Here is an 11,353-nt window from a genome sequence, read left to right on the forward strand (position 1 = left end):
TGTGATCTTGGATAAGTTACCATTCCCATTTTTTCCTGTTCAGTGGGGGAGAAGTCTACTTTGTGGGGCCGTCATAAGCATTAAATAAGTGAGGACTTCTCTGGTGGCCCAGTGGCTGGGACTCCATGCTCCCAATGCAGGGTGCATAGGTTCTATCCCTGGTCAGGGAACTAAGATCCCATATGCCACAACTGAGACCAGGTACAGCCAAATAAATTCATTAAATAAAAAGAATTAAGAAATAAGGAATGTATGTGACACCAGAGTTGATATGTGATCGTTAGATAGTGGCTGAGAGTGAACACCTGTCTGGGAAATGCCAAGGGCTGTGCTGAGTTCACTAAATAAGTCACAGTGCAAAGTGACAAATGCAATAGAAGGCAGAGAGAGCGACGAACTCCATCCCAGAAGAGCCACAATCAGAGGGTTCATGAGGGCTGAAGGAGTTCTCACCAAGAGGACAGCGTGTGCAAGGACACGGCGCCAGGGTAACGGCGAGCTTTCTGGGGCTGGGACGCAAGAGCAGTTTCGGGGGGAGGCGCCATGGGAAAGGTCAGCTGGGGTCAGGTGGCTTGGCCGGCGGTTTGAACTTTCCTCCGCGTGACTGGGAAGCCGACAAAGGTTTTAAAACGGCAGTGACTGCGTGGGGTTGGGCGTTTGGGGAAGATGACGCTGCTATCTACGGATGCTCCTGGGTTGCGTTCCAGGCCTTCGTGCCAGGGGATGTGTTCACTTCGTTACGTTTCGTCTTTGCTGTCCTTGCACATAGGAGCTTTGATCATCACCTGTGTGTGGGAAAGGAAATGGAGGCCTTGGGACAGTTTGTTTTTTTTTTTTAGCTTTTTATTTTGTGTTGGGGTATAGCCGATTAACAGTGATAGTTTAGGGTGAACAGCAGAGTAACTCAGCCATGCATACACACGTATCCATTCTCCCCCAAACTCCCCTCCCATCCTCCCCCAAACTCCCGTCCCATTCAGGCTGCCACAAAGCATTGGGTAGAGTTCCACGTGCTCTACAGTAGATCCTTGTTGGTTACTTATTTTAAATATAGCAGTGTGTACCTGTTCATTCCCAACTCCCTAACTATCCCCTCCCCCATCCTTCCCCCTGGCGACTATAAGTTCATTCTCCAAGTCTGTGAGTCTGTTTATGCTTTGTGAGTAAGTTCGTTTGAATCATTTCTTTTTAGATTCCACATATAAAGGATATCATTCGATATTTCTCCTTCTCTGACTGACTTCACTCAGTCTGACAGTCTCTGGGTGCATCCATGTTGCTACAAATGGCATTATTTCATTCTTTATAATGACTGAGTAATATCCATTGTATATATGTACCACATCTTCTTTATCCATTCCCCTGCCGATGGACATTGAGGTTGCTTCCATGTCTTGTCTGTTGTAAACAGCGCTGTGACGAACATCAGGGTGCATGTATCCTTCCAGATCATGTTCTTCTCCAGATATATGCCCAGGAGTGGAATTGCAGGGTCATATATGGTAGCTGTGTTTTTTGTTTTTGTTTTTGTTTAGGCAAACTGCTTTTTAAAAGAACTGGACAAATTAATTCTAAAAATCACAATGTAAAAGAGCCAAGGATGTGTAAGATAGTTTTGAAAAACTACAAGTAAAAACAGAACTATAGGGAAGCCTTGTGTGCTATCAGTATCAAGACTTAATATAGAGATACAGTAACGGAAACAATGTGCTACATGGGAATAACCAGACAGAGAAGTGAATTAGGAAACTAAATAGAAACAGACCTATATGTGTATGTGGGAATATAGTGAGAGCCAGAGAAAGCATGCACCTGAGTAGGAAAAGGGTTGGTCCTTCAGTAGATGGTGTTGGAATAATTGGCTAACCAAGTGGGAAAAAAACAAATTTAGATCCCTACCTCACACCATCCAATGAAAATAAACTCACAAATGTGTCAGTCAGTTCAGTCGCTCAGTTGTATCTGACTCTTGGCAACCCCATGGACTGCAGCACTCCAGGCCTCCCTGTCCATCACCAACTCCAAGAGCTTGCTCAAACTCATGTCCATTGAGTCAGTGATGCCATCCAACCACCTCATCTTCCGTCATCCCCTTCTCCTCCTGCCTTCAATCTTTCCCAGCATCAGGGTTTTTTCCAGTGAATCAGTTCTTCACATCCGGTGGCCAAAGTATTGGAGTTTCAGTATCAGTCCTTCCAATGAATATTTAGGACTGATTTCCTTTAGAGTTGATAAGTTTGATTTTCTTGCAGTCCAAGGGACTCTCAAGAGTCTTTTGTAACACTGCAGTTCAAAAGCATCAATTCTTTGGTGCCCAGCTTTCTTTATGGTCCAACTCTCACATCCATACATGACTACTCGAAAAACCATAGTTTTGACTCGACGGACCTTTGTTGGCCAAGTAATGTCTCTGCTTTTTAATATGCTGTCTAGGTTTGTCATAGCTTTTCTTCCAAGGAGCAAGCGTCTCTTAATTTTATGGCTTTACACAAATGGGTAAAATGAGTCAAAGCTTTTAGGAGAAAATACAGAAGCCAACTAATATATACAGGGTCACACAAGTAATAAATGGAATAACTGTAGGCAAACCCAAGGGGTCTGATTCCAGAACCCACTTTCTCACCCACTCAGTAGTACTTTCTCCTGGTCACTTTAGTGTGTAAGTTGGATCGGAGCTAGGAGAAACTGAAGTCAGGAAGTGGTGAATGAATTTGCATCTGAGGACTTCCTTATGGAATCACCGTCACTCAGCCAACAGGTCGGGCACTGACAATATGCCAATACATGGCCAAGTGTCTGTGTGACAGAGACCATCAGGAACTCAATGAACACGTATTGAGAGCAAGTGTATGGGTAGTCATAACACTTGGGTAGGTGAGAAAAGGATAAAAATAGGCAACAGTGGTGAATCATTGTGTGGTGGGGTGAAAGGATATTAGGGAATCATCCAGTCTAATCCTCTCACTTTACAGGTTGGGAAATAGGCACATTGGGAAGGGACTTTTCACCAGTATTGGGGTCTGAAACCCTAAGCAGAGAATACACATCTCTGGCCATGCTATAAAGAACCAGCTGTTCCAACTCTGTGAACATGAAAATATCTTTTTTTTAATATGGTTATCCCACTCCGGACACCAAACACTGTCCAGCCGGTGCCGAGTCTAACCCCCTGTCCATCACTTCCTCACTCATTCATTCACCATTATTTATTTAGTCTTTCTTGTGCCCATCTTCTCCCACTGCGGCCCCTCTACAGAATCCCAATCCTGAATTCACCCCTCTGATGGAAGAGCTGAGCCTGTCCAAAGAAAACCATGTCCTGTGGGGTCACTAGGGGTTCATGCGTCCCCTCTAGAAAGCCTGCAGTGCCACCTGTCAATGGCTAGTGACTGTCACATTGACAAGTGCAGAGGCCACTCATTTCCTCCCTGACTTCACTTCCTGCTCCCCCCACCCCCCACAGTGTCCTGGCTACACGTCTGGTTCTCCTCCCAGCCACAGCTTTCAGAGTAAAGTTCTAATACCCTGGAGTGTAAGTCACTCAGTCGTGTCTAACTCTTTGCAACCCCGTGGACTGAAGCCCGGCAGACTCTTCTGTCCATGGAATTCTCCAGACAAGAATACTGGAGTGGGTTGCCTTCCCTTGGGGATCTTCCAACCCAGGGATTGAACCAGGTCTCCCGAGTTACAGGCCGACTCTACCAGTTGTGCTACCAGGGGAGCCAGTACCTTAGAGTACCCAATGTTACGTGATTTGCCTCCTGCCCACCTCTGCAGACACTTCTGCCACCTGCCTTGCCCTTTTTCTCCCCTAGCCTCATAGAACTTTCTGCAGTTCTCCAAATGCACCATTTACCACTGCACTGTTTCAGAATTCACACGTGTTGTGTGCTGCCCCCAGTTCCTTCTACTCCCCTGACCTCTCAGCCCAGTATCCTGTGAACTTTCCCAGACTGAGGGCAGGAGCTCATGGAGGACTGACTGGTCACTTCCAGCAGGGCTGTCTGAGACGGGCAAGGAAGGCCAAGATAAGTTGAAACTGGAGAAAGGCCGTTGTGGATGTTTGCAGTTTGGGGGTGGAGTCGAGGGGAATTTGTTTTACTTGGAGGGTACTTGATCTGAGAAAATTCAGTGGACCAATTATAACAACTAATATTATTTGATGAGTGCTTTCCACTGTACCAAGTACTCTCCCATCAGTTCAGACAATCCCTTGATCGCTTACTGCTTGTACAGGGCTAAGGGCCAGGGCCCTGACCTTCACATCTACCCTGAGAGGCAGGTACTTTGATCCCTGACTCACTGTTGATGGAGCTGAAGCCTGGAGGCTAGAGGACAAGGGAAAGTAGGTCAGGTGTAGGTCAGACTTAGAAGGTGAAAGAAAGCTAGAGGGAGGCACGTACCTTCAAGTCAGGTTTCTGGTGCTGTCCAAGGGTGACCAGTAGGAACCCTGAAGTGGAGGGAGTCCCAAACCTCCCCTGCTCAGGCTTCCAGTAATCTCACAATGTCTGGGGTGGGGTCTATGGGGTCTCTCTCTGCCTTCACCCCGTGGATCGTGGGGTGAGGGCCGCTCCACTGGACAGTGTCTCAGAAGCTTGTCTTCCACTCCTGGAGCAGCCCCCTCCTGCTCCACCCTCCCAAAAGAGGCCCATGGGTCTCTGGAAGCAGTGGAAGAACAGCTGAAGCAAAGGTATGGAGGTGGGAAAACAGAGAAGATACATGGAGAACACTGGGTAACTGCACAGAAATAAGTGTAAGGAAGAGCCAAGGGACTTCCCTTGTGGTTCAGCGGCTATGACTCCACGCCCCTGATGCAGGGGCCTGGTTTCAATCCCTGGTCAAGGAACTAGGTTCCACATGCCGCAACTGAGAGTTCTCATGCTGCAACTGAAGATACTGCATGCTGCAAATAAGACCCAGCACAGCCAGATAAATAATTTTTTAAAAGTAACCAGTCAGATTGTTTTGTAATCCTTTACATTTATGGAGCAGGTTATTATTTACCTAGTGTTTAATCCGCACCCGCCCCCCTTTTTTTTTTGGACCTTGCCATGCATGGCTTGTGGGATCTTATTTTCCCCAACCAGAGATTGAACCTGGGCCCTTGGCAATCAAAGTGCAGAGACCTAACCATTGGACTGCCAGGGCATTCCCCCATAAATGTCATTTCTTTCAGTCAACAATAAGCTTATTTATGAGGTGGGTATTATTAGTTACATTTTGGAGTCAGGGACTCTGAGATTCCAAGGTGTTGATTCCAAGGTTAGTTGAAGCCACAAGAGTGGCTAGAAGTGGGGTCAGGGCAGTTGGGGCCAGCCTGGCAAGGTTAAGCCTGGGCAACATAATCGTGGCCAACAAGATTCTGCTACAGTCTTGGTTCCTCTTTCTTTGTATGTCTCCCCCTTCCCAATCCCTGGGCCAATCGACTCACCTCTCATTAACTCATTTATAAAATAAACAGGCACTGACCCATACTTATTGAGGCATTCTTTTATTTTTTATTTATCTGGCCATGCCAGGTCTTAATTGCAGCATGTGGGATCTAGTTCCCCTATGAGGGATGGAACCTGGGCCCCCTGCATTGGAAGCACAGAGTCTTAGCCATTGGACCACCAGGGAAGCCCCTGTTGAGGCATTCTTTACTTTTCATATTTTTAAAACTGTATTGAGCTGTAATTAAAATGAGCTGCACCTAAAGTGTATAATTTAATGTCTTGACGTACGTGTTCAAATGAAACTATGATAACCAAGGTAATAGATCTATCCCTCACTCCCAAAGATTTCTTTGTGCCTCTTTGTGATCCCTCTCACCCAACTCTCACATTTTTCTAATCTGCTTTCTGTCACTATAGTTTGTGTTTGCTAGAGTTTCATATAGAATTATGCATCAGAATCCATATATATTGCAAGCTATGAATTCAAGTTGGTAATTTTTGCATACAGATATCCAGTGGTTCCAGCACCATTTGCTGAAAAGGCTATCCTTCTATTTGTAGATGGCTGTGTTTTTGTTTTTTTGCTTTGGCCATGCAATGTGTAACGCGGGAACTTGGTTCCCCCACCAGGGATCAAACTTGTGCCCAACTCCTGGACTCCTAGGGAAGTCCCCGTGTTTTTGCTTTTTTGGCTGCGCTGGGTCTTCGTTGCTTCGCATGGGCTTTCTCTAGTTGAGGTGAGTGGGGACTTGTGGAGCGTGGGCTTTGGGCACACGGGCTCAGTAGTTGCAGTCGTGGGCTCTAGAGCCTGCGAGTTGTGGTGCACAGGCTTAGCTGCTCTGCAGTGTGGGATCTTCTTGGGCCAGGGGTCAAACCGGTGTCCCCTGCATTGCAAGGTGGAATCTTAACCACTGGACCACCAGAGAAGCCCCTAGTTGTGTTTTTATCATGAAAGGATTTTTTTTTTTTGTCACATGCTTTTTTGCATCTATTGAATTGATTATGTGGTTGGTTTCCTTTGTCCTATTAAGGTGCTATATGACACTGATTTCCCTATAATTGAAACCCCCCTTGCCTTCCTAGGATAAATCCCATTTAGTCATTGTGTGTAATCTTTTTTAATGTGCCATTGGATTTGGTCTGCTAGTATTTTATTGAAGATTTTTGTACCTATGTTCATTAGGAATATTGGTCTATAGTTTTCTTATGGAATCTTTCTCTGGCTTTGGTATCAGGATAATGTTGTCCTCACAGAAAGTGTTCTCCTACTCTAGTTTCTGGAAGAGTTGGAATAAAATTGATGTTAATCCTTCTTCAAATATTTGGTAGAATTGGCAAATGAGGACATCTAGTCCTGATTTTTCTTTGTCACGATGTTTTTGATTACTGATCCAATCTTCTTACTTATTATAGGTCTGTTGAGAATTTGTTCTTGAATCAGTTTTAATAATTTAGGAATTTGTCAATTTCACCCAGATTAACTTGTTTGCATATAATAGTTTATAGTGTCCCTTATAATCCTTTTCATTCCTGCTTTCATTTCTGATTTTAGTTATTTTCATCTTGTGTTTTTTTTTAGTCTAACTAAAATGTTGTCAGTTTTGTTATATTTTCAAAGAACTAACTTTCGATTTTGTCAATTCTCTGTTGTTCCCCACCTCCCATATTTATTTGTGCTGTATCTTATTTCCTTCCTTCCTTCCTTTTATTTGCTTTTCTTTTTCTGGTTCCTTAAGGTTTAAAGGCAGGTTGTTGATCTGAGATCTTCTATTAATATAAGCATTTACAACTATAAATTTCCCACCGCGTACTGCTTTTACTGTATCTCGTAAGTTTTGGTATGTCTTCATTTGTCTCAAAGTATTTTCTAATGTCCTTAGTGATTTCATCTTTAACCCATTGGTTTTTCGATGAGTGTGTTGTTTACTATCTGCGTATTTGCTAATTTTCCAGTTTTCCTTCTATCACTGATTTCTAAATTCAACCCACTGCATTCAGAGAACACACTTTGTATGATTTCAGTTCTCTTAAATTTATTCAGAGTTCTTTTATTGCCTTACCTCTATATTAATGAGATATTGATCTGTAGTTTTGTGTGTTTGTCTGGCTTTGGTTAGTGAACTGAAGTGAAGTGAGAGTTGCTCAGTTGTGTCCGACTCTTTGCGACCCCGTGGACTATACAGTCCATGGAGTTCTCCAGGCCAGAATACTGGAGTGGGAAGCCTTTCCCTTCTCCAGGGGATCTTCCCAACCCAGGAATCGAACCCAGGTCTCCCCCATTGCAGGCGGATTCTTTACCAGCTGAGCCACAAGGGGGCTTTGGTAAGAGGGCAATGCTAAGTTAGAATAAATTAGGAAGTGTTCCCTTTTATTCAAGTTTTTGGAAGAGTTTGAGTGGGATTGATGTTGATTCTCCTTTAGATTTTTGGTATATTTCATCAGTGAAGCCATCAGATTCTGAGTCTTTCTTTGTTAGGTTTTAAAATTTATTAAAATTTGTTTTGTGGCCTAACATATGATCTATCCGGGAGAAAGCTCCATGTGTACTTGAGAACAATGCATATTCTTTGGAAGAAGTGTTCTGTATGTATGTCTGTAAGGTCTAGTTGATTTATAGTGGGTTTTTTTTTTAATTCAGTTAGTTTTATTTTTGACGACACTGGGTCCTCTTGCTGTACGGGGGCTTTTCTGTAGTTACGGCAAGTGGGAGCTGCTCTCTACTTGCTCTGTGTGGGCTTCTTCTTGCAGTGGCTTCTCTTGTTGCAGAGCATGGACTCTAAGCGCACAAGTTTCGGTAGTTGTGGCTCAAGGGCTCTAGGGTGTGTGCGTTCACTAGTGTGGCACACAGGCTTAGTTGCTCCGAGACATGTGGGATCTTCCTGGTCCAGGGATCAAACCAGTATCCACTGCATTGCAAGGAGGATTCTTAACCTCTGGACCACCAAAGAAGCCCTATAATATGTTTTTCAACTACTCTATTTCCTAATTGGTTTTCTGTATAGGATCAGTTCAGTCGCTCAGTCATGTCTGACTCTTTGCGACCCATGGACTGCAGCACACCAGGCCTCCCTGTCCATCACCAACTCCCAGGGTTTACCCAAACTCACGTCTATTGAGTCAGTGATGCCATCCAACCATCTCATCGTCTGTCATCCCCTTCTCCTCCCGCCTTCAATCTTTCCCAGCATCAGGGTCTTTTGCAATGAGTCAGTTCTTTGCATCATGTGGCCAAAGTATTGGCGTTTCACCTTCAACATCAGTCCTTCCAATGAACATTCAGGATTGATTTCCTTTAGGATGGACTGGTTGGATCTCCTTGCAATACAAGGGACTCTGAAGAGTCTTCTCCAACACCACAGTTCAAAAGCATCAATTCTTCTGCAGTCAACTTTCTTTATAGTCTAACTCGCACATCCATACATGACTACTGGAAAAACCATAGCTTTGACTAGACAGACCTCTGTTGGCAAAGTAATGTGCCGGGAGCAGGAGCTCCGCCCCTAGCAAAGGTCATGAGGAATGAGGCTGGGCATATGCAAAGGTGGGATCGAGCCTCAGGAGTCCCCCTGGAAATTCTCGAGCATCTACCCCAAAACCAGAGTCTGCCTACTTTCTGCTTTGTGCTCTCACCTACACCTCTGACTTTATGGGGGGCTGTCCCCCACTACCTCTCTCTGAAAAAAAGAGTTAACTTACAGCTCCAGTTAATAAAGTTCTTGGGTGTGATAGTGTTTCAACCTACAAACTCCTTTGGAAGTCCTCTAGCCTGCTTGAATAGGTTTTTCCAGCCACATGTGATTGCTCAGAGCCTCCCAACTGTGAGAGGCATGAGATGTTCTAAACTGTCTAAATACAGATTCCTTTGAGCAGTTAAAAGATTGATTAGAAATTGTATTGGTGAAGGGTTTTTCACTTGTTGGGCCAATGTTTGCTGCTAAGTCTCCATATCCCTTACCTGCTGTGTCCCTGCAGTGTATTGATTAATATAATTGGTGTAAGTAGTAGCTTTAATGTTTGTAACCTTGGACCCTCAAGTTAATTCTTTTTCTTGTTATAGCCCACCATACCTTTGCCCTATAGGAATGCAACTTTATCTAATGCTTTTGGAGGGTGGCGCCTGACTTTAGAATAATCACCTTTAGAGAAAAATAAGTTTCTTAAAATGTTAACAGGCCTCTGGGCCAGAAGATGATGCAAATCACCTAAACTTTTGCATATGATAAGTTTGCAGGAAGAAAGCCTGGCTTACTGCATGACTCTACCCCTTCCCCCATTATGCTCTATGCATAACTTAAGGTATAAAAACTACTTTGGAAAATAAAGTGCGGTCCTTGTTCACCGAAACTTGGTCTCCCCATGTTGTTCTTTCTCTCACCTTCTGGCTGAATTATTCAGCCTCTTTTCTCCACTGAATTTCCTCACTGAGCTATCCTTATTTAACCACTCTTTATATCTTTAATTAACATTTAAATAAGCTATTGTTTCCTGATCGCTGATGCCATCTCCCCTTCGAAACCCCTGGATCCACCGGGGCTGGACCCCGGCAGTAATGTCTCTGCTTTTTAATATGCTGTCTAGCTTGGTCATAACTTTTCTTCCAAGGAGTAAGCGTCTTTTAATTTCATGGCTGCAATCACCATCTGCAGTGATTTTGGAGCCCCCAAAAATAAAGTCTGACACTGTTTCCACTGTTTCACCATCTACTTGTCATGAAGTGATGGGACCGTATGCCTTGATCTTAGTTTTCTGAATGTTGAGCTTTAAGCCAACTTTATCACTGTCCTATTTCACTTTCATCAAGAGTTCTTTAGTTCTTCTTCACTTTCTGCCATAAGGGTGGTGTCATCTGCATATCTGAGGTGACTGGTATTTCTCCCGGAAATCTTGATTCCAGCTTGTGCTTCATCCAGCCCAGCATTTTGCATGATGTACTCTGCATATAACTTAAATAAGCAGGGTGACAGTATACAACCTTGACATACTCCTTTTCCTATTTGGAACCAGTCTGTTGTTCCATGTCCAGTTCTAACTGTTGCTTCCTGACCTGCATACAGATTTCTCAAGAGGCAGATCAGGTGGTCTGGTATTGCCATCTCTTTCAGAATTTTCCACAGTTTGTGATGATCCACACAGTCAAAGGCTTTGGCTTAGTCAATAAAGCAGAAATAGATGTTTTTCTGGAACTCTCTTGCTTTTTCAATGATCCGGATGTTGGCAATTTGATCTCTGGTTCCTCTGCCTTTTCTAAAACCAGATTGAACATCAGGAAGTTCTCAGTTCACAGACTGATGAAGCCTGGCTTGGAGAATTTTGAGCATTACTTGACTAGCATGTGAGATGAGTGCAATTGTGCGGTAGTTTGAGCATTCTTTGGCATTGCCTTTCTTTGGGATTGGAATGAAAACTGCCCTTTTCCAGTCCTGTGGCCACTGCTGAGTTTTCCAAATTTGCTGGCATATTGAGTGCAGCACTTTCACAGCATCATCTTTCAGGACCTAGAGCAGCTCAACTGGAATTCCATCACCTCCACTAGCTTTGTTCATAGTGATGCTTTCTAAGGCCCACTTGACTTCACATTCCAGGATTCTGGCTGTAGGTGAGTGATCACACCATTGTGATTATCTGGGTCATGAAAATCTTTTTTGTATAGTTCTTCTGTGTATTCTTGCCACCTCTTCTTAATATTTTCTGCTTCTGTTAGGTCCATACCATTTCTGTCCTTTATCGAGCCCATCTTTGCATGAAATGTTCCCTTGATATCTCTAATTTTCTTGAAGAGATCTCTAGTCTTTCCCATTCTGTCGTTTTCCTCTATTTCTTTGCACTAATTGCTGAGGAAGGCTTTCTTATCTCTCCTTGCTATTCTTTGGAACTCTGCATTCAGATGCTTATATCTTTCCTTTTCTCCTTTGCTTTTC

The sequence above is a fragment of the Bubalus bubalis genome, chromosome 2 (genome assembly GCF_019923935.1).
Source record: "Bubalus bubalis isolate 160015118507 breed Murrah chromosome 2, NDDB_SH_1, whole genome shotgun sequence".
Classification (NCBI taxonomy): domain Eukaryota; kingdom Metazoa; phylum Chordata; class Mammalia; order Artiodactyla; family Bovidae; genus Bubalus; species Bubalus bubalis.